Here is a 24,210-nt window from a genome sequence, read left to right as displayed (position 1 = left end):
GGGCCTCTGCAACAATACAGCAATAACTGGATTACGCGAGCCAGTCCCACTGCGAGCTTGCGGGAGGCGACCCCAGGATGGGAGGCTCTTGACCACTGAACCTTGGGAAATCTAATTACTTCACATTTAAATGCAAGAGGGCAAGAAAGGAAACTGTGCAGAATTCCGAATGCCATGAAGAGTCAGAACAATGTCACACTTCAATGCAGAAAAAATAAAACCTCCTCTACAGAGCCTATGGTGTGTCCCCAGCCCCAGAAGCAGCAGCTGGGAAGGGTAGTTCAGCTTAGCGAGGTGAGAGCAGGCAGCCGCGGAGGCCAAGTTGCCCTGGCCAGGAGGCGCAGTCAAGGTGAAGGCTGTCCACCCTGCGATCAGCAGCAGACCTTGCCACGCGGGTGCCGTGCCCAGTGTGCTCCTGCTGCGCAGGACCCTTCTTCTCAGTTCCACAGCAGGGCCAGCTTCTCTGCTGGTGCTTGAGAGATTAGGAACCATCAGTAAGTTCCAGGTCAGAACTTCCTCCAAGGACAGGTCCCTGCTGTCGGTGGGCTATAAGCAGACTGCAGCAGTGACAGCAGGAGGGCACAGGCACAGTGGCACAGAGGTGGAGAGGGGAGGCTGCTGCCAGTGGGCCTGTGCAGGGGATCAGGGCCACCCTTCTAATAGGGACACTCAAGTTCTACCTTGACCTTCGCCAGTGAACTGCCTTGGAGATTGTCATTGTCCTCAAGAACGGAGGGATAACAGACTCCAGTGCCGCTCAGACAACCAACACAAGTTCTGCTGGTCTGTCACCCTCCTGCCCCCAGCAGAGACAGGGAGCTCTTGGGTCTGTGGAGAAAATGGGGGCACCAGTTTGAAATGTGTCAGAAGTGAAGCTTCCTGACGGATGACATTAAGCAAGGAAAAGTGCTCTTGATTGCTGGGTTCATGTACCTCGTTTAACATGGCAGGCTGCTTGCAAGTTACAGGAAACCACAGCTGTGTGCTGGGATTAAGAGTACAAGGATGTGACCCTGGGGGCCTTCTGGCACAGTTGGGACCAGGGTTCAGGAGGGGCTGCGGAGGAGAGGAGGCCGGAGTGCTTTCCCGCAGCTGCGCTGGATCCACACCCTGGCGATAAGGCTGTTTGTGCTGCTCCTGCTTTTCGGCCCAGGAAAGCCCGCCTTCCAGCAAGGCCTAATCTCAGTTCTTTGTATTTCAAGTGTATTAAATAGCTTTGAAGAACCCACCAAAAGAAATGGGCTGCCGTGCTTTAAAAAGTCTGAGGTATTTTCAAGAAAGCGGTTTTGTGAACAGTGTCCTCTGTCTGGAACACCTGTGACCTGTGGGGCTTAATTGGGCTGCAGCTGGCGCTGGCTGGCTGTGGTGCTGGGGGCCTTGGCCGGCTTTGTGTCCGCCTGGCTCCGCCCTCGCCTTTCTCTCCCTCACAGCCCTGCGACCTCCCTCCCCGTGTGTCTGAGGGATTAGGAGCCCCATGGAGAGCGACGTCCTGCTGCGCAGGAACAGCCAGTGCTGGGAGAGGCCCCACCCCCAGGCCCATGGTGGCCGAATGGCCAAGGGCATGGAGATGTGACAGCGCAGGCAGCAGGCGCTGGGCAGGGGAGAGCCAGCCAGAAGGTCACAGGCACAGACAGTGAGAGCTGCCCCAGGTTGTCAAGACGGCAGCAGGAGAACAAGGCCAGAAGGGGATGTGGAGGGCGACCAGCAGCACTGCCCTGAAGTCCTCAAAATGCCACTCCACCGAGACATTGAGGAGGAGGCAGGAAGTGAGATGCTGGGAACAGGTTCCAGGTCTGAAGAACGACCCCACCAGTGGTCCCGGGCTGACCCCGGCACACTGGGCTTGAGATCACTGATGCTCGCCTCTGGGCTAATGTTGAAGCCACAGAGTCTCGAATGCCACGCAGCAAGGAGCCCAAAGAAAATAAAAAGTTCTGTGAAGACACCTTCAAACCCCATGACAGCGAAGGGGAAAACACTGGGTTGCTAATGAAAGTTATTCTGAGGCCTTCGAAACACACAGCTGCAGTAGGTAGACCTCCAGGTTAGGAGAAGCCTGGGACAGTTTCTGCTTCAAAAAAAAGTGTACCCGCGAAGGGACTGCTTCGGAGCTTCTAAGATGCAAGGATCTTGAGCCCTGACATCTCACTTAATCGTTCCAGTGTCCGGTTCCTACAACCATTTGCACCTGTGGGAATTTCAGGTGTTTCAGACTTACACTGAACCATAACAAGGTAAAAAAGGAGTGTTCTAGCTTTGCAAAGAGCACACCAATGGTTGTGGGACTGGGCAGAACAGGAACGACCCTGGTGGCCAGAGAGAGATAAGAGGCCAAGCAGAAGACAGGGGTCCCCTTTCCATTCATTTACTCAGGAAATCTCTGTGACCAGCCTGCGAGTGGCAGGCACGGGGTGTGTGGGGGGCACAGCAGAGCAAGAAGCAGAGTCGGGCTTTTGGTGAACAAGTGCACTGGGCTCTTCCACACGCCTGCCCTCCAGGCTGGTGTGCTCGCATCCTGGAGGGCGGCCACTCCCGTGCCTCTGGTTCTTGGGCTGTTTGCTGTGCAGTGTATTAGCTGCCCACACTGGGTCACACTGTGGCTGTGGAGACCTGAGTCGTCGGTGTGCAGTGTCTGCCCCTCTCTAGACTAAGCTCCACGAAGGCCCTACTGCCTGACTCTCGCTCTCTTTCTCAGGCATACCACATTAGCATGTCAGGCAGAAAGATGAACTAGCTTTTAATTCAGCCAGGATACCTGTTTACTAAAGACCAAAAGAGCACAAGTGTCTTGGGCACCATGCGTCACTCAGGCTGAGGTGTTATTTGGAGGCTTTGTTGGGCTGATGACTAGCTATGGACAGAAAGATGGCCGAGCCCTGAAGAGGCACTCAGCATAGGAGAGCTTGGGGCCAGCTCCAGGCAGAGAGGAGAGGAGGACAAAAGGATGTCCAAAGTTCAGCCACCCAGGAGAGGAAAGCAGGCCAAGCTCAGCTCCCAGAGAGCTCCAGGACTCCTCCCCAACTCTGAAGGGCCTAACCCTCATGCCAGGGCTCTGGGGGCTGGAGAAGCACAGGCTGGGGACGGGGAGGGGTGGGCAAGGGTGTTAGAGTATTAGCACACCCTAGTCCTCATCTGTTAGTTGTCTCTACTGCCACGTCCCACTCCTCACCCACTGACAGACCCACAAAGCAGCCTGCTTTGATAGCGCGGCTCAGGACGCCCTGCGTGGCCCACTTCTGAATGGAGTGTTCTGGGGGCTAGAGCCCTTTGCACCTGCACCTCCAGCCTGACTCTTACGAGCCTTTGTTCCCTTCCCATCTTCCAGTCAGCTGCAGGTTGACCTGGGCTGATCAGCAAGTTTTCTTGGTGCCCCTAAAATCTTCTAAGAGAGTATGGTTTGGTGTTAATGGCTGTTGGTGATAAACAGAAAAAAGCAACTGGACCTTCTGAAGTTAAGGGTGTGTGAAGACAGGCCCTGGCGAGCAGCCCGTAAAGCATACCCTTGGGACACACCAGGGAGGGGGAGAGAGGTTATTTATCCTGCACTTATTTATGGATGTCATTCTCAGTAACAGTTGTATTCTTTCTCAGAGAAAGGAAGACTCTTTCCCTGCCTCTAGCATATAAATAAGTGGTAGCACACCTCACCATCAGATAAGATATTCTGAAAAAGCCCAGAATATTCTCACATCTCTTCTTTATTTTTGCATTCCGGAGGCAGTTCCTGCTGATTGGTAATGCTTATGTTGTTTATAAGCCATTGTTTGAGGCGCTTACGTTATTTTGTTTTAAATTCAAATAATTACAAAGTGGTGCTATCTCCTTTGTTAGATGAACTGGCGGCTACTCGTGTTTCACCTCTCTGTGCACTGCAATAGCCACATGGTAACAGTCTGAATGCAGAGCCTAGAGATATCCAACCGACACCTACACCTGTGGATCCACACTGTAGTTCTCTAGACAGAGGGGTCAAAGCTCTCATCACAGTCTCAAAAGAGTGAAGGCCACTGCTCCCATGACCATATGCCACATCTTCTCAGTCCTACGGATGCTTTCCCACTCCCTGTCCAGATGACTCCGCCGGATCACTGTCTGCGGGAATCGCCACACTGGGGAGTACAGGAAACACAAGGAATTGCACCATGCTAGAGGGAGAAATTTTTAGTTTCTTAGGCCCTCCTCATACACCCCAGAACACTGACAGTTGCCCCTGAGTGTAACTATTTACATCTCATTGAAATGTAGAGGAACATAAAAATTTACATCTTAGTTTTTTTAAAACAAACAAACAATGAGCTTGGCAATAAGGCACTCTAAATGCAAATTTAAGCATACCAGTGAAGGGATGTAAAACCCGAGTTCCCAAGATGAGGGTAGAATTCGCGAGTGGCACGTACTAACTGTGTAATCTGAGTGAACCCATGAGTGAATTTTTGATGTTTGGTAGCACTGCATGCTGGGTATTTAGAAACTGGGGGAGTCACTTCCTTATCTGCAGATTATACGGATTGTTGACTTTTAAGGAATGCGACAAAAGGAGGAAAAGGTAAGGGAAATCTGACTTTACTGATTTGAAAGCTGATGATGAGATCCAGCTCTTGTTTTTTTTTTTAAAATATATATATATTTTTTAGTTGTCAATGGATCTTTTATTTTACTTACTTATATGTGGTGCTGAGCATTGAATCTAGGGCCTCACACATGCCAGGTAAGTGCTCTACCACTGAGCCACAACTCCAGCCCCACGGCTCTTGTTTTTAACGATTTTATATGTAATGCAACTTAAAAGATGGCAAATACTTGCAAAAGCCTGTGGGATATTTCCAGGCCAGTTACTCTGTGCCTAGGCCAGGGTGGAGAGTGCAGATGATGCAGGTTATAAGGCCTGAGCCCAAATATTCCTATTTTCTCTTCTGACCAGTAAGTCCATTATCAAACCTAAACACCTCTTTTGGTGACTACTGTTATTCTCCATTGTGAGAATAGTTCAAGCAAAAAGGCCAGCAAAAAGAAATGCCAGAAAAGTCTTCTAAAGACAGACTTTAAAATGTCTGTTAAGCCTAAACTAAAAATTAGGACAGAGGCCATAACAAGAATCCAGAGATATGGAAAGGGCTGCAGAAGAAGAATGGAGAGCAAGTGTGAGACTACTGGCCGACAATGCTGACTCAAGCTTTAAAACATTAAATTATGTAATATATTTATATATGTATCAAATAATCAAATATATTAAATATATGTTAAAAATATATTTAAATTATCATTTGACAAGACTGGTTTGGTATTGGAAATGTAGCAGTTGGTATCTTTGACAAGCTAATGGTGAATTTTTGAAGGATAGATTATTTTAAAAATCTACAGTCATAAAATCAAGTAAATCTGAGTATGTATATATGTGCAGATGTGTGCACACATACACGTTTAGTAAATCTTGGGACTATATCCATACATTTTACATTTTTAAACTAGGTGAGCTTTTCTCACATTTCTAATCATTAAAAAAAAATGTATCATAAAGAAACCAAGAGATAGTTCTGCTGAGCAGAATCTTTTTTTCAGAGATGTGAGTCAGCTGGGCACAAGTGGTTACTATAGAATGGAAACAGCTTCGCAATCTTAGTCAATGTGTTTCCGATTGTGAAGGGTTAAGGACACACACAAAAGTGCCCTCTGATGTTGTCAAGAGCAGGAGATGCAAGCAGGGTGTCCAGGCTTCCTGAGAGGAACCTTATTGTTTGGATAACGAATTGCTGAACTTGAGACAGTGATGCTTTTGCAAGACACATCTCCATTTTAGCAAGCTGGCATCTAATGGGAGGCAAACCCCAGCTACCTTCAGTTGGTATGCTGAAGACCTCTTCTGCATACATTTCCTAACTACACTGAAGAACGTGAGGCCAGCAGAAATCTGAAGCACAGATCCTGCCCTTCCCCCCAACTTCATTCTTTTGAAAAACATGCCTACATTCACATGTGTACACACACACACACACGTGTGGGTGCAAATGCATTCACAAGATGCGTGAGCTACAGTACCGTGCTGGAGTATGGCATACACATCACCACCAGTAGCTTCAAGAACTGGCATCTGTGAACTTTTACAAATTAACTGGGCTGCTAAGTTCCCATCAGTCTGACAGCAATCCAGCCTAGCTGTACCTTTAACAAAAGAATTCTGTAATAAAACAAGATTTGACATGCTTGAAACAAAATATCTTTAAAAATATCTTAAAAAATCTTTCTGATGATTGCCCATTTTAGTAATATATGTGGAATTTGAAACCCACAGACATACACAAGTGTTACCATGAAAGATTAAGTTTTGTGTTAACCTCAGAATTATCAAATTTTCATATCAATCTTTTAATGAACACTTTGATTTGTTTTCTTTCAGGGAAATCCAAGTCCTAAAAAGCCTTTAAGGTGATGTACCCTTTAATTGTGTGACAGACACCAGGCTAACTCAGCAACAGGACTCGGGAGCATTCTCACAGCACTTTGTGAACGCCTCTGAGCCAGGCAGGCCAGTTGCTGCCTCAGCTCTTCTTATTTCTCCAAATATATGCAGTTAGTTGTGACATCAGCCAAATATGCAGGCTCAACTGCTAGGAAGAGAAACCAATTTAAATAAAAAGGGGGATTTATTCTAATGATATGATTGGGTCTAACAGAACCTAAGGACAGAAGTGTGGTTGAGCCTCCATGGACCAGCTAGCATCAGGAACCAGAATGCTTTGTTGCCCAGCATGGCCTTTAACTGCCGGGTTCAGATCACCTTCCTGCCTCAGTTTCCAAGCAGCTGGGATTACAGGCGGGGACCACCATGCCCAGTTAGAATGAGCACGTTTTCCCATGTGGTAAAAAATATGACTGTGCACAGTTCTCTTGTTTTAAAGCTCACGCCTTTAGATATCAGAGTCCTCAATTGATCAGTCCTAGTGACTAAAGGTCCTGTGGAGTCTGGTTGGCTTGGTTCAATCACTGGATGAGGAAAGGGTGCAGGTGAGAGGGTTCAACTGAGTCAGGCCGTTTCCTCTATGTGTGTGCGTGATGTCACACAGGTGCTATGACAACCGTGGTTTTGGGTGGAGAAGGCACGGCCTCGGCAGGGCTGGACAGGGATCTGAGACAAGCCTGCGTTGACTGGTGTGGGGAGAAGGTGGGACCACCACTTCCTGTCCTTTTCTGCATTCTCCTCAATTTGGGCTGCTTATAAACTGAGTTGTCTCAAATATGGTTTTGGCAACACACTGCTGAACAGGTGCCACCTTGGGGTTAATGCCTGGCCGTGCAGACTTCTGAAAACCAGTGTTGAGCATGCTGCCCAGGCCATGCATCGTTCCGCTCACATGTTAGGCTATTCAGCTCATTTCCAGGTCACAGGTATTACCCAAATTAGGACAGAGCTGAAAAGCCTCAAAGGCCACCAAACAATTTCTTTGGAAATTATGGAATCTTTAGGGGAAAAAAAAATACCAAGCTATTCTTTTTCAACAAATTCCAGTAACAGGTCATGGGCAAAGTCAGAAGCAGCTTTCTTTGTGTTAAATTCATTCCCTTTCTTGGCAACAAGATAAGTCTCAATGAAAGAGAAAGAAAACAACTTTTTTTGTGGTGGTGAGAGGAGGTCATGAATAGCAAATGCATTCCAAAGGTCAAATCTAGAGCTGTTCAGTTTGGAAGTTTATGGGAATATTTTTGGAGACAGTCCCTAAATTCAATTAAAATTGTGCATGTAGCTGGAAATGCATGTTGACAGGGCTTAAGAGGAGGAAAAATGAGGTGGATGGCATTCCACGCTGCGAGACGCTGACTTCATTCTGCTATTCTGAGTGGCTGGAAAGCAATTTGGAGCTTTGATAATAGTCTTTGATAATAAAAGCTCCATCCCACTTAGAAACTGGCCCAATTCTTTCTCAAAAAGAGAAGACAGGGGAGGTAAAAGAGATGGAAACCGGGGTGAGCATTAGGGGCTCAACAATACTTCCAGAGGACATTTTAGTTTTAACTACATGACACATACAATGGTGCGAGAACCCCAGAGAGCAAACTCTCAGCTTCCTCCCAGCTTAACAGTGCTCAAGTCAGCGCTGAGCCTGTTCATCTACACTCACGCCTCACCCCAGCACTGCACTGAAATTTTTTGAAGCAAATCCAGAATCCTAATATTTAGTCAATATATATTTGAGTAAATATCTCTAAAAAAATGCCTTTATTTAAATAGAAAAGGCAGAACCATAACACCTTTACTCCATGTTAAAAATAGTAACAATTCTATGTTTCATATTATCAATATGGAGCCAGGGCCAACACATCTCCAGTAGTCCTAAGTGGATGACAGCTCGTTTGTTTGACTTGGGATTACACAGGTGCAACACCTTGCATTTAACTAATATATCTCCTACCTAGAGGATCTGTCTTCCTCTCCTACGGCTTGTGTTGAGGACAGCAGATCGCATGGCATCCTGTGTGTTTCCTGCGTTCTTACTGTGTGACTGCGCCCTGTGGTGTTGCCCACTGTTGCCCTGCCTCCTGTTTCCCATGATTTGTGCTAAGACCTAGAGGCCTGCACAGGCTCAGTCTGCTTTTCTGAATGAACCTTCACAGGGGACGCCGAGATGAGATGCAAACATCGGCTGAGTTGGTTCTGGCTCGGCGATCCTGTGTGACTGCCCAGGCCTTCTCTTTCATTATGGGCTGCAGAGTGGTGCTGTCCAAATTCTGCTACTCCTGTTTCACTAAGCAGCCAGCGCTTGTTGACAAAGGGGAGCGGCTGCCTCTGCCACCCTCTTAGGTGCATGTTAGCCCACTGTTCACATCTCTTTTTTCCCTATTCGTGTTTCTCCACTGTACCTTTTCCACTTAGTAATTTATCCCTGACATCGCGCTGCACAGAACTATTTCCCACTCCTTTTACAACTTAAGGTTTATTCAACCCAGTCCCAAATGATGGACATTACAGCTGTTCCTATTCTTTTCATTTTACAATTTACCTGTATGTCAAAGACTCAAGACAGTCAAGTAGGACAAAAGTCAAGTTCCAGTGAGGTGGAAAGAACCTGATGATATGCTCCTTTTCACTGGTGCCAGGGTGTGATTACAGAATGTTGCCTTTCCCACCACAGCTTTTTCAAACCTTTAGAAAGGTTTGTGATTTGATCAGAAATCCTATTTTCCCATGCCCTTGCCTTTGATCTTCCTAGTTTTCCATCCTTTGATCCTAGCAGCTTTCCAAGGCGTCTAGCCACTGCTGGCTCTTCATAATGCTCCACCTCTCCACAGATTCCAGTGGCTTCCACTAGGAAACTGCCCTGGTTCTCCACCTAAGCCTGGCTGCTGGAGCTGACTCACACAGGGTCACTGCCTTTGGCGATCATCAGGGTTGCTAAACCTGTTGTAATGGGAAAGGCAGTAACTGTGCTAATAGGGCTGGTAGTAGGACTCTGGTCAGCTCAGAAACAGCTCCAAAATTTCAGGAGCAGTAATCATGGGCTTAGGAGAGTGCAACAGGAAACTCAAGTTGATCTGGATCAGCCTGGGGACTCAAACCAATATGGTTCTCTTACATCAACTTTTGACGTACATGGTACTGTGCCAGGACCAGTTTCTCATTCTTGCAAGAGCACATGCTTATATGCCACAGACACAAACACCTCAGCTGTGAGGTTCTTGGCCCCTGGTTTTAAGAGTTTACTTCTTGCAATGGTTAATCTGCTGTTAACTTGACTAGCATTTTTCGACTTGTCTGCAAGGGTAATTCCAGAAGAGATGGGCCTGTGTGTGTGAGTGGAATAAGAGGAAGAAAACCCGCCCTGGATGTGCATGGGCTCCATCCAGTTGGCTGAGGCTGCACAGAACAGAGAGGAAAGGTGGACTGTCCTCTCTCCTGGAGCCAAGGTGCTCTTCTTTCCTAGCCTGTACACCAGAGTCTCCGCCTTTGGACTCCAAGTCTTAACAGCAGTGGCCCAGGCACTCAACCTTGGTCTCACACTGAATCATCATCTTCCCTGGTTTTGAGGCCTCTGGATTCAGAATGAGTCATGCTATCGGAATACCAGGAACTCCAGTTTGCAGAGGGATGTTGTGGGAATTCTAAGCCTCTGTAATCATGTGGGCCAATGCCCCCAATAAGTCATCCTTTATGTATTTGTAGAAATTTGTATCTTAGGGGAGATCCAAGATGGCAGACTAGAGGGAGGCTGCGTTCCTTGTCGCTCCATAACTCCGGTTTCAAGCAGAGGATATCTGTTTCTTGGTAAGGCAGTTTTTGCTGCTTATCGATCCCCTGCTGTTTACCCCATTTGTCTACTGTGATCACCTCAGTCTGCTAGCATATCGACGCATTTTTTGAGTGCAGATTGCTCACTGTCAGGCACCTATCATCTGCCTGCCTCTCGCCTGTCCATCGCCTGCCTTACACCTATCCATCACCCAACGTACGAGGTTCACCTCCCGATCGTCTGACAACAGTCAGCAAACTGATCGCTGACCTCCACTGGAGCACCAGCTGCCTGCTGTTGCCTGGAAATTCACTGTTACAGTACCTGCAGGATCCCTCAGCCCAACCAATCACTCCCTGCCTCTAGGGCCCTCACATCAACTGACTGCTCCCTGCCGCCAGGACCCCCAGACCAACTGACTGCGCCCTATCACCAGGACCCCAGACTGACTGATTGCACCCAGCCTCCAGGATCCCACACCCACACCAAACACACCCGACCTCCAGGACCCCTGCCTGACCAACTGCATCCCACCTCCAAGATCTCCAGCAGACCACGTCCACCCCTGAGCTGCAGCTCCCCATTTGCCAACACATTTGGAAGCCAGAGCAGCCATCTTGGATAATCCTGGAAGCCATAGCTCCAATCTTTAGGTGGGGCAAATCCCATCCTGAGACACCTACTGGAGGCTTGAAGCTCATTTTCAGGTACCTCTCATGCATCAGGCTACTGAACTCTGGGAGGTTTCATTACTATATGACTGTTATACAGTAGATTTTCTTTTCTCTCCTTATTGAACAATTTTTTTTATTTCTTTACTTTTCTTGCTCTCTTTTCCTTTTGTTTACCTGTTCCCTCAGACTCTCTTTTTCCCTTTTTTGCATGCTAACATCCAATTTCTTTTGATTACACTCTCACCCTTTCTATTATCTAGAACTTCTGTATATTCTTTTCTTATACCATTAACAGCCATATTCTACATCCCTCTGTATCCTCTTTGTCCTCCATTTGAAACTGCAGACCTTATTGCAAATCTGCTTGTTTTACTGAAGATAATATTTAAACTCATTCTGTTTATTATGACAATTTTGTTATTGTCCTCATAGGGGCTATTTGGTCTAGGATTGCATAGTGTCTGATTTGGGCACTGCTAATATTGATCTCCCCTTAAAGAAAGGGTTTTGGAAACCTATAGGGCCACTATAAGCCTATGGGGGAAATCTGCAATAGCCCAGATCTGCACTGCTAGAGGGGAAGATACATGAACAACATGAAAAAACAAGGGAAGAAAATGATCCAAACAAATCTAGATTCTATATTAATAGAATCCAATGACAGTATGTTAGAAGAAATGTCAGAAAAGGACTTCAGATTATGCATGATTAAGATGATTTGTGAAGCAAAGTATGAGATAAGAGAGCAAATGCAGGCAATGAATGATAATACCAATAAGCTGAAAGAGCAACTGCAGGAAGTAAAAGATCCTTTCAACAAAGAGAGATTCTCAAAAAAAAAAAAAAAAAAAAATCAAACAGAAATCCTTGAAATGAAGGAGACAATAAACCAAATAAAAAACGCAATGGAAAGCATCACCAACAGACTAGACCACTTGGAAGACAGAACCTCACACAATGAAGACGAAATATTTAATCTTGAAAATAAAGTTGTCCAAACAGAGAAGATGGTAAGAAATCATGAACAGAATCTCCAAGAACTATGGGACATCACGCAAAGACCAAATTTAAGAATTATTGGGATTGAGGAAGGCACAGAGATACAAACCAAAGGAATGAACAACCTATTCAATGAAATAATATCAGAAAATTTCCCAAACCTGAAGAATGAAATGGAAAATCAAATATAAGAGGCTTACAGAACACCAAATGCACAGAATCACAACAGATCCACACCAAGGCATATTATAATGAAAATGCCTAACATTAAAAATAAAGATAGGATTTTGAAGGCAGCGAGAGAAAAGCATCAGATTATATATAGGGGGAGACCAATACGGATAGCAGCTGACTTCTCAACCCAGACTCTAAAAGCTAGAAGGGCCTGGAACAACATATTTCAAGCTCTGAAAGAACATGGTAGCAAACCAAGAATCCTATACCCAGGAAAACTAACTTTCAGATTTGAAGATGAAATAAAATCTTTCCATGATAAACAGAAGTTAAAAGAATTTACAAATAGAAAGCCTGCACTACAGAATGTTCTCAACAAAATATTCCATGAGGAGGAAATGAAAAACAACAATGGAGGTCAGCAAAGGGAGGAACTACCTTAGAGAAAAACCACTCAAAGTAGAAACCAAGCCAACTTAAAAACCAAAAATAAGCCAAATGACTGGGAATACAAGTCATATCTCAATAATAACCCTGAACGTTAATGGCCTAAACTCCTCAATCAAGACATAGACTGGCAGAATGGATTAAAAAGAAAGACCCAACAATATGCTGCCTGCAAGAGACTCATCTCATAGATAAGGACATCCACAGACTAAAGGTGAAAGGATGGGAAAAAACATACCACGTACATGGACTCAGTAAAAAAGCGGGGGTTTCCATCCTTATATCAGATAAAGTGGACTTCAAGCCAAAGTTAGTCAGAAGGGATAAAGAAGGACATTTCATACTGCTTAAGGGAACCATAAATCAGGAAGACATAATGATAGTAAATATTTATGCCCCAAACAATGGTGCATTCCTGTACATCAAGCAAATCCTTCTCAATTTCAAGAATCACATAGACCACAACACAATAATTCTGAGTGACTTTAACGCACCACTGTCACCACTAGATAGATCTTCCAAACAAAAACCAACCAAAGAAACCTTAGAACTCAATAACACAATCAATAACCTAGACTTAAGAGACATATATAGAATATTCCATCCATCAACGAGCGGATTCACTTTCTTTTCATTCACTTCACATGGAACCTTCTCGAAAACAGACCATATGTTATGCCACAAAGCAGACCTTAGGAAATGCAAAAATATAGAGATACTGCCTTGTGTTCTATCAGATCATAATGGACTGAGAATAGAAATCAATGACAAAATAAAAAACAGAAATTACTCCAACACTTGGATACTAAATAATATGCTACTGAATGAAACACGGATAACAAAAAGCATCAGGGAGGAGATAAAAAAATTCTTAGAGGTCAATGAGAACAACGATATGAAATATCAAAATCTCTGGGACACTATGAAAGCAGTACTAAGAGGAAAATTCATTGCATGGAGCGCATTCCAGAAAAGAATGAAAAGTCAACAACCAAATGACTTAACATTACAGCTCAAAGACCTAGAAAAAGAAGAACAGAATAACAGCAAAAGTAGTAGAAGACAGGAAATCATTAAAATCAGAGCTGAAATCAATGAAATTGAAACAAAAGAAACAATTCAAAAAATTGACAAAACGAAAAGTTGGTTCGTTGAAAAAGTAAACAAAATAGACAAACCCTTAGCCACACTAACAAAGAGAAGGAGAGAGAAAACTCATTATACTAAAATTCGTGATGAAAAAGGAAATATCACGACAGACACCACTGAGATACATAACATAATGAGAAGCTACTTTGAAAATCTGTATTCCAACAAAATAGAAACTACCAAAGACATTGACAGATTTCTAGAGACATATGCTCCTCACAAACTGAACCAGGAGGACATACACAATTTAAACAGATCAATATCAAGCAATGAAACAGAAGAAGCCATTAAAAATCTACCATCCAAGAAAAGCCCAGTACCAGATGGATTCTCAGCCGAGTTCTACAAGACCTTCAAAGAAGAACTCATTCCAATATTTCTCAAAGTATTCCAGGAAATAGAAAAGGAGGGTACCCTACCAAACTCATTCTATGAAGCTAATATCACCCTCATACCCAAACCAGGAAAAGACACATCAAGGAATGAAGATTTTAGACCAATATCCTTGATGAATATAGATGCAAAGATCCTTAACAAAATATTGACAAACCATATCCAAAAACATATTAAGAAAATCGTGCACCACGATCAAGTGGGTTTCATCCCTGGAATGCAAGGATGGTTTAACATCCATAAATCAATAAAAATAATCCATCACGTCAATAGACTTAAGAATAAGAATCATATGGTTATTTCAACTGACGCAGAAAAAGCGTTCGACAAAATACAACACCCCTTCATGCTTAAAACACTAGAAAAAATAGGGATAGTAGGAACAAATCTGAACATTGTAAAGGCTATTTATGCTAAGCCCATGGTCAACATCATTCTTAATGGAGTAAAACTGAAACCATTCCCTTTAAAAACGGGAACAAGACAGGGATGTCCTCTTTCACCACTTCTATTCAACATTGTCCTCGAAACTCTAGCCAGAGCAATTAGGCAGACCAAAGAAATTAAAGGGATATGAATAGGAAAACAGGAACTTAAGCTGTCACTATTTGCTGATGACATGATTCTATATTTAGAGGATCCAGAAACGTCCTCCAGAAAACGTCTAGACCTCATCAATGAATTCAGCAAAATAGCAGGCTATAAAATCAACACGCATAAATCTAAAGCATTTTTATATGCAAGTGACGAAACAGTTGAAAGGGAAATGAGGAAAACAACTCCATTTGCAATAGCCTCAAAAAAAAAAAAAATAAAATACTTGGGAATCAATCTAACCAAAGAGGTAAAAGATCTCTACAATGAAAACTACAAAACACTGAAGAAAGAAATTGAGGAAGACCTTAGAAGATGGAAAGATCTCCCATGTTCTTGGATAGGCAGAATTAATATTGTCAAAATGGCCATACTACCTAAAGTGCTATACAAATTCAATGCAACTCCAATTAAAATCCCAATGACGTACCTCACAGAAATAGAGCAAGCAATCATGAAATTCATCTGGAAGAATAAGAAACCCAGAATAGCTAAAGCAATCCTTACCAGGAAGAATGAAACAGGGGGTATCGCAATATCAGAACTTCAACTATACTACAAAGCAATAGTAACAAAAACAGCATGGTACTGGCATCAAAATAGACAGGTAGAATAGAGGACATCGACACAAACCCAAATAAATACAATTTTCTAATACTAGACAAAGGTGCCAAAAATATGCAATGGAGAAAAGATAGCCTCTTCAACAAATGGTGCTGGGAAAACTGGAAATCCATATGCAACAGAATGAAAATAAACTCCTATCTCTCACCCTGCACAAAAATCATCTCATGATGGATCAAGGACCTTGAAATCAGACCAGAGACCCTGCATCTTATAGAAGAAAAAGTAGGTCCAAATCTTCACCTTGTTGGCTTAGGATCAGACTTCCTTAACAGGACTCCCATAGCACAAGAAATAAAAGCAAGAATCAATAACTGGGATAGATTCAAACTAAATAGCTTTCTCTCAGCAAAGGAAACTATCAGCAATGCGAAGAGAGAGCCTACAGAGTGGGAGAATATCTTTGCCATGCATACTTCAGATAGAGCACTAATTTCCAGAATCTATAAAGAACTCAAAAAACTCTACACCAAGAATACAAATAACCCAATCAACAAATGGGCTAAGGATATGAATAGATGCTTCACAGCAGAAGATCTACAAGCAGTCAACAAACATGAAAAAATGTTCACCATCTTTAGTAATAAGAGAAATGCAAATCAAAACTACACTAAGATACCATCTCACCCCAATTAGAATGGCGATTATCTAGAATACAAGCAACAAATAGGTGTTGGAGAGGTTGTGGGGAAAAAGGTACACTCATACATTGCTGGTGGGGATGCAAATTAGTGCTGCCACTCTAGAAAGCAGTGTGGAGATTCCTTAGAAAACTTGGAATGGACCCTCCATTTGACCCAGCTATCCCACTCCTTGGCCTATCCCAAAGGACTTAAAATCAGCATACTACAGAGATACAGCCACATCAATGTTCATAGCGGCTCAATTCACAATAGCCAGACTGTGGAACCAACCTAGATGTCCTTCAATTGATGAATGGGTAAATAAAGAAACTGTGGTATATATATACAATGGAATATTACTCAGCTATAAAGAATGATAAAATTATGGCATTTGCAGGCAAATGGATGAAATTGGAGAATATCATGCTAAGGGAGATAAGCCAATCTCAAAAATCCAAAGGATGAATGATCTCACTGATAAGTGGATGATGACACATAATGGGGGGTGGGAGGGGGGCAAGAATGGAGGAAGGAGGGACTGTATAGTGGGAAAAGAGGGGTGGGAGGGGTGGGGAGGGAGGAAAAAAATAACAGAATGAATCAAACATCATTACCCTATGTAAATGTATGATTACGTAAATGGTATGCTGTTACTCCATGTACAAACAGAAACAACATGTATCCCATTTATTTATAATAAAAAAAAGAAAGAAATATGTATCTCATTGGTTCTGTCTCTCAGTATAAGTCTTGACTGATATTCTATTATATTTTGAAAAATGAACCTAACCTTGTCTTCAAATATCATTCCTATGGAAATGCCTATGAAATATTCTTTAACTCAAGCATTCCTCTGAGTACCCACAGCCCAAGTGTCCAACATGAGGCATGTCAGCTTGGTCTGAAAACCATCTGCCTCACCAGCTCATTTCGGTGATGTGCCCTGTTTCCAAGCATCCAGGCTTGATGTGCCTGGTGATATTCCTTTCTCTTTGCTCTGTATCATGTGACCCAATCAATATATTGGCTGTTGACTTACCTGGCATCATTTAAAAACTTAGAAATGAGAATCCTACCCAGCTGGCACTGACTAGTGAGTAAAGGGTAGGTTTGGAGGGGACTCTTTAATGGTTATACTTTCTTTTCTTTTTCATCTTAGAGATAAACATATCAGATTAAAAACTCACTGGCATATTGGTCAAATGTGACCATTTGCTAGAAATACTGAATAGGAAAAAACAAACATGAATACACATAGGAGAAAAAAGGACCTGAAGGCTAGGACACCTGAGTTCCCATGAACAGATGAACCTGCCTGAACGGCCCAGCCCTCTCGGAGGTGAGAGGGTGGAAACCAGGCCCAGCAGAAGCACCAAGGCACTGGGCGTGAGGGTCAGGAGGAAGAGAAGTCCCGTCAGCCACCAGCACCCGCAGGAATCTGTGCACAGGGTCAGAGATGTCTTGGGAGGCAGAAGTGGGCCCATGCTGTAGAAGACAGGTATTGTAATGAGTGCCAAATGGGAGCTTGGTCTAGAAATAATGAATGAATGACCAGTAGACTCCTACAGATGTTCTTCAAGCATGATGCAGACAGTCTGTTTCTATGGTAACAAAGAGCTTCCAACAGGCTGCCACCATCTGCTGGGCCAGCTTCTCTTCACTTGCAAACTCGACTCTTGCAGAGGTGACTGAGTCAAGTTCCTTCGAGCAGTCTCCTCTTTATGCACTGCATTCTGTTACCTGTTCCCAACTCCAACCTTGCTTCTGTAATGATTTCCCCACATGATGTTTCCTATCAGCATAAAAACATGTCATAATATCTCATCTTAAAAAAGTGATTCCTCATCTCCATATCTATTTTCATTCTCACTAGCAAGACTCCTGGGAATGCTGGGAACAGTGGCACATGCCTGTAATCCTGGTCACTCAGGAGACTGAGGCAGGAAGACCACAAGTTCAAGTACAGCCTAAGCAACTTAGTGAGGCCTGAACAACTCAGTGAAATCCTTTCTTAAAATAAAAAATAAAAAGGGCTGGGGACATGGCTCAGTGGTAAAGTGCTCCTAGGTTCAATCCCTAGGAACAACAAACTAATAAACAAAAACAAACAAATTAAAAAAATAAATAAATCCTCCTTGGAAGAGCCTTTATTTGCTACTCTCCATTTCCTGTTCTGCCATTTTACTCAAAGCTAATCAATCAGGACTTCTCATCCATTCCTCTACTGACTTATCTGTCGAGGTCACCGATCTAATGGTCCCGCCTAGGTCTCATCTGCTAGATCTGCCTATAGCATTTACACCTACTGCCTCCTCCCACTTCCTTCAGGTGGGCACTGTGCCCACCTGCTCCACCCTCCAGTCTCACTGGCAGTCCTACTCACAGCACAAGTGCTGGTTCCCACTCCCTGGATCGCACTTCCCTGGGGTAAACGACGGCTCACCTACCTCAGGTCTTTCTCAGTGAGGTGTGCCCCGCCACCCGATGTGAATGAGCAGTCCTCTCTGACCCCCCTTTCCTTCCCTGTTTGACTTTGTTCCTCCTCACTCACTGCCTTCCAATAGATTGCTGATCCTCAAAAGTGTGTTGCCTCTCAGAAGCACACACTTCAATGTATTTGTTTGCTTATGTATGCAATAGTGCCTGGAAACTTACCTGGCATGTGGCAGTGATCAAGAAATACACCTTGTTTGTTTGAACAGTGCTGGGATGGAACCCAGGATTGTGCATGTGCCAGGCAAGCCCTCCACCACTGAGCTGCATCCCCAGGCCAAGCAATGTATGTTGAACGAACAGGGTCAATGAAGGGGAGAAGAAGAGTGGCATGAAGAGAATCAACTCTGATATTAATGTGAACTAATGTTAACTAAGTTAGGACTTCAGTCCTAACCATTTAGTTTTGACCAAATGTGGTATTTATGCCTTAAAGCAGTTGCTGTATTTAATTGACATTGTATATACTACTTAGGCAGATTAAGGCTTAAACTAAAATGTACAACTACCCACAAACTTCAGAACCACTGGACTTGCATGCTCATGTTCAATCTAGGTTCAGCAGAGCTAGCTTTGAGCACTACTGATGTGAAGCCTGTTCTTGGTCAGACTTCCACAAAAACATGGCTGTACTAAGTACCTAGTAGCCAAATAAAAATGGCAGATATTAAGTAGAGATCAGAGATAAATGGAATGCTGAATAAAGCTCTCAGCTGGGTTACTATTTTATATTCCTGAGAGGTTGCAAATAATTCCTGGAAGTATTCAAAGTGTGGATTCATTCTGTCCTTGGGCCACCCCCTCCCTTTCCTGATCCATCACTACTTGGAAAACACTTTGTAGGGGGGCTCATCTGCAGATGTGTCCTTAATTCAGATGAAGCATTATTGATTTGAAGGCCTGAGGACACCAAGTACTAAGTTCTGAAAAACCATAAGTCCCCCCCCTTTCCTTTGGCGGTGCTGAGGATGCAGCCAGGGCCTTGGGGGCGTCAGGCAAGCACCTGACCATTGACTGCATTATGCCCAGCCCTCCTCAGAGCCTGATCATAGAGCAAAATACAATGACTGGGTTGCTGGTACTTTTGACAAAGTGTTTCATGTGAATTATGCTGTTTTGCTAAGGCTTCTCAACTACTGCCTGATCTGTCAAATCAAATCCAACAGGTAGGTTCTCCCCCACTACAGAAGCTCAGGTCAGCAACAGAAGGCCACTCTCCCTCCATGTTAACCCTCACACACCACCAGCAGAATCTCATCTACAATTCTGGCTCAAAGGACAACAAAGCAGTTATCATACCAGGTAATGTGTGATGGTAAAGAAGTGACGCTTCTAGGAAGAAGAAAAATCTTACCTTCCAGAATATGTTAGAGAGAGAGAGAGAGAGAGAGAGAGAGAGAGAGAGAGAGAGAGAGAGAGAGAGAGAGAGAGAGAGAGAGAGAGAGAATAAAGGTTTTGTAAGAAAAAAAAATTAAAAAAGAAATTGCCGGCTATTTCAGTAAAAAAAAACCAAAATTGCATTTGGCTTTGACTTTGCAAAATCAAAGAATACAAAACCAAAAAATCAAATGCAAAATCAAAAAATACAAAATCAAAAGTAATTTAATGCTTAAACATGTTATCTTCTTTAACTATTTTATTACTCATAGCATTTATACATAAAATAAAAGCCGTTCTTTTAAAAATGAGAATTACTTCAGACTAGCAAGCCTAAATATATAGGTCATTAAGTCTGAGGAATTAAAATGCAATAACTTTAAAAAACTAGTTAGTTTCAATCTTCAGTGTCATAAAAGATAACAGTGAGATTTTTAGTGTGAAATATGAATACCCAGCTACAAACTTATGAGCTCTGAATCATCAGAACATCACAGAGACAGCACTGCCTGTAGGGGAAGAAAGGACTTATTCTGTTTAACTCCACTCATTTTTGAAGACCTACACACAAGACATTTTATACACCTAGGAAACGGGAATATAAAGACAACCTCAGGTGTCTTGAAATTCAGAAGCAAGAATAAGACAGTGGCACAAATGCCTATTTAGAAAGGGCGATTCAGTGCCAGTATGGTGGCACACACCTGTAATTCCAGTGAACAGGGAGGCTGAGGCAGGAGGACTGCAAATTTGAGGTCAGTCTGGGCAACTCAGACCCCATCTCAAAAAATAAAAAGGGCTGGGAATGTAGCTCAGCGATAGAACACCCCGGGTTCAACTCTCAGTTCTGGAGAAAACAAATGCAAAAAAGAGATAACAGTGCGACAAGGCACTGACGAGTGAGAAACAGTGCTAGCCCAGAGAGGAGAGGGCAGAGGCAGCATAGCAGTTACCACTACCGGCGCCACCATGATGAGTCACCACATGCTCTAGACTTTCACTGAGTTATCCTATCTATGCAGCAACCAATGAGGTAGACAGCACCCCCACTGATAAATGGAAAAACTCATTTTGGCATTTAGGTAAATTCGCCCAACATCACACACACGGGTAGTTGGATCCAGATCTATCTAAGTTCCCATCTGACTCCACTACCTTTTCTCTATGCAGCAATGTCGGACAGCTTGCAGCTCAGGTGAGGTAGAAAAAACATGTATTGGGAGCTTGGGAACTAGAAGAGCAGATCCTCAGGGAGCAAGTTTTGGAGGGCCTGGGACAGCAGCTCGTGCTGCAGGGAGGCACTGCACCTGGGCAAGGGCACAGGGATGCAGAGGCGTGGATGGGCTGCCTTCAAGGAGAGGAGTAGTTCCACAGGCTGGGACGGGGCGGTATCCAAGCTGCTCATTATGGCCTCTAAGTTCTGCAGTGTCTCAGGCACTGGGAAAGGACGAGGAGGAAAGAGGGCCGAGAGGCAGAATCTGGGACATTAGCCTGGCGCCACACTCAGGACAGGGGTCTGTAAATGAAGACACACAGGAACTAGAACAGGCCCACCTGAAAACCGCCGAGAGGGCTTTAGGTAGGGATGTGAATTCCAGCAGATGGGGAAGGAAAGACGGGGAAGCTGGGAACTCAGAGCTGATCATTGGGAGAGAAAATGGCTGGCAGATCAGCAGGGCAGTGTGCAGAGCGAGGGGACACTGGAGCACCAGGGCCTGAGAAGTGAATGGGGAATGAGGAGGCAGTGGGTGGCCAGGCTTTTAAAACCTGGTGGCAACAAACAAACAAAAACCAAAATCAAACAAACAGATTACAACCTTAGAGCCACAACAGATAAAAGGAAGATTTAAAAAAAGGAATACACTACCCAAAAGTGACTGTAAAACATAAAATCTTATTTCCAGAGTGAATCTTTAATTTCCTGAGTTCACTGCCATAACAATCTCAAAATCATCATTGGCACTCACATCCTGGCAGGAGGGTAAACACAAATGTGAGATAAATGCAGCAGCAATTCAGATGGAACCCCAAATCTTCTGCAGCTACCAGAAGCTCCAACAACCCTGGGCAGGTGCCCCCGCCACAGCGCATGCGACCCAGTGACCAGCAGTGGTGCGCACCCGCCTCAGATTTTCTCCACCTCAGTGGGTCCTTTCCTTCACATTCTCTTTGCTTTACCTTAAGTCACCCCGAAGCATGCTGACATCTACTACTGATGACTGTAATAGACCTAAAGTGTTCTTAAACAAATGAAAATACTGACTTCCATTCCTGAAGGTCCTGCTTCCAATTTTCAGGAGGAAATTAAATAATGTATAAATCAAATACTGGACCCAAGCCAGACAGCTGAACATCATTTTGTCCTTTCAAGGCAAAGAGGAAGTGTCTGCATGGTAGGGACAGCCAAGAGAAATAAAGTCTAACCTCAGCCCCATGTGAAAGTGATTTAGATAATCGGGGGTGTCTGTAAATAGGTTAAAAATGAGACCACATACTAACACGGAACTTTCCATGGAAGTAAGAAGATGTATCAAGATCTAACCCTCATCTTAAAAACAAAATAAGTTGGGGAAAGGGCATGGCCTTTGAAATTCTCCAGAGAGGCAGCAGAGGAAAGAGAGAGCAGGCTGGGGGGAGACTGACAAGGTCCAAGGAAGCTAAACTGTTTTCCCCTTACCACTTACTGGAGGCTCAGAAGTCATTTCTTTGACATTGTAATTGCAAAATTCAAAATGAGAGGCGTGTATGAAGTGAAGGGGAAAAGGGAGAGAGACGGAGGGAAAATGAGTCTGTGGGTGGAGAGAATGGTGAGATTACCTGGATCAGGGGACAAAGTTATTACCTAATGTGCCACAGGGCAGTTCCTCCTGTAGCTGTTGTCAGCCTGCCCCAGTGGAGGGAGAGCAGCCACGGACCATGCAGAGGCCCATGTGGCTGGGCTCCAGTAAAACCCGAGGGATGCCGACATTACAGCTTCACACATTGTTCATATGCCATGAGATGCTATCTTCTTTAATTCCTTAAAAATATAAAACTCTTCTTAGCTTATGGGCTTTACATAACAGGTGGTGGGCCAAAATCGATCACAAGATTGTAAGTGTGTGGATTCCGATTTAGATGTAACTTCCTATTATACAGCAGAACATTCCTATGAAACGGGGTTTGACCTGTATTTGGGATTTGGGATAAGAAAAACTCTTCCTTTTCTTTTTTTTAATTAGCTGATTGAAAGATGGTAATAATGGTAGAAAATATTTATTTGGAAGATACAGCAGATTTTCTCTAGTCTTTTAAAAAAGCACATGTATCTATGCACACATGTGTGTGTACTTTTTATTTTTATTTTTTACATGTTTGTGGAACTGGGGATTGAACACAGGGATACTCTGCCACTGAGTTACATCCCTAGTTCTTTTATTTTTTTGAATTTTAAGACAGGGTCTCGCTAAGTTGCCCTGGCTGGTCTCAAACTTGCGATCCTCCTGCCTCAGCCTCCCAAGTTGCTGTGATTATAGATGTGCACCACAGCACCCAGCATTTATATACTCTTTCCTCCAAGGATACTTGCACTAATATAAAACTTATATAGAAATTGTGAAGTGAAATGTTAATCACCACTAGTACATGGCATCATCCAGGCATGGAGAATGGTACATTCTCCCTTTGGTAGAACCCAGCACTTTGTGCAGTCCAGGCAGCTGCTGCCAGCCTGGACCCACACTTGAGTTTCCATACTTACCTCTGTGGAAACCAGAAAGCTGGTGTCTGCTAGGATTTTCTGGTGGCACATCCACTCTATAGCTCACATGGCGATAAAAGTGTTATGAAGCATCTGAACCAGACTTCCAGAAACCAAGGAAACACCAAAGTGCAACACACGTGTGTTCGTAGCCTTGGAGAATCCCAGTAATTTTTAGACGTGATGTGGCCCGATAGAAAACAAACACCGACAACTCCCTCTCTCTAAGTAGGAAACCTTGTAAAATGCCGGTGGGTGCGTCTCAGGCCTTGAGAAAGGAAATATGGTCTCATTCTCTCTTCTTTTCTGGTCCTTTCCTTCTCTTTCCTCTTTTTGCCTCTCTCTCTTCTTCTCCTCCTCATTTTATTTACTTACTCTGAATCATCGCCTTAGCTTGATTCTTTGAACAAACGAGGCTTCTTCACTAGGACACCGTCCCTCAGCTGTGCCAGCCCTGATTAGCCAGCCACAGAGCTCTGTTCTTTTTGCCACAGGGGTGGCTGCTAGATTTGGGGCTTTGTTGTTGTTGCTGGAGGCTAGTGTGAATGGAATTCTTTTCAGCATACTCATTACTGGTGTATAGAGGAGCTATTAATTTTTGGCTGTTGATTTTATATCCTGCTACTTTTCTGAATTTGTTCAACAGCAATATTTAATTTTCCTAGGCACTGGGAGTAATGTACAGTGCACTAATAAATGGCAGC

The 24,210-nt window shown here is 43.8% G+C and overlaps 1 protein-coding gene across 4 annotated transcripts in view; it reads right to left on the bottom strand.

Annotated features, from left to right (window-relative positions):
- Positions 1–24,210, bottom strand: part of AFG2A (AFG2 AAA ATPase homolog A) — a 291,079-nt gene that overhangs the window by 6,654 nt on the left and 260,215 nt on the right. The gene's annotated exons all lie outside the window — the stretch shown is intronic.

The sequence above is a fragment of the Sciurus vulgaris genome (genome assembly GCF_902686455.1).
Source record: "Sciurus vulgaris genome assembly, chromosome: 9".
In the NCBI taxonomy this organism is placed as follows: Eukaryota; Metazoa; Chordata; class Mammalia; order Rodentia; family Sciuridae; genus Sciurus; species Sciurus vulgaris.
This window is presented reverse-complemented; position numbering and strand designations above follow the sequence as displayed.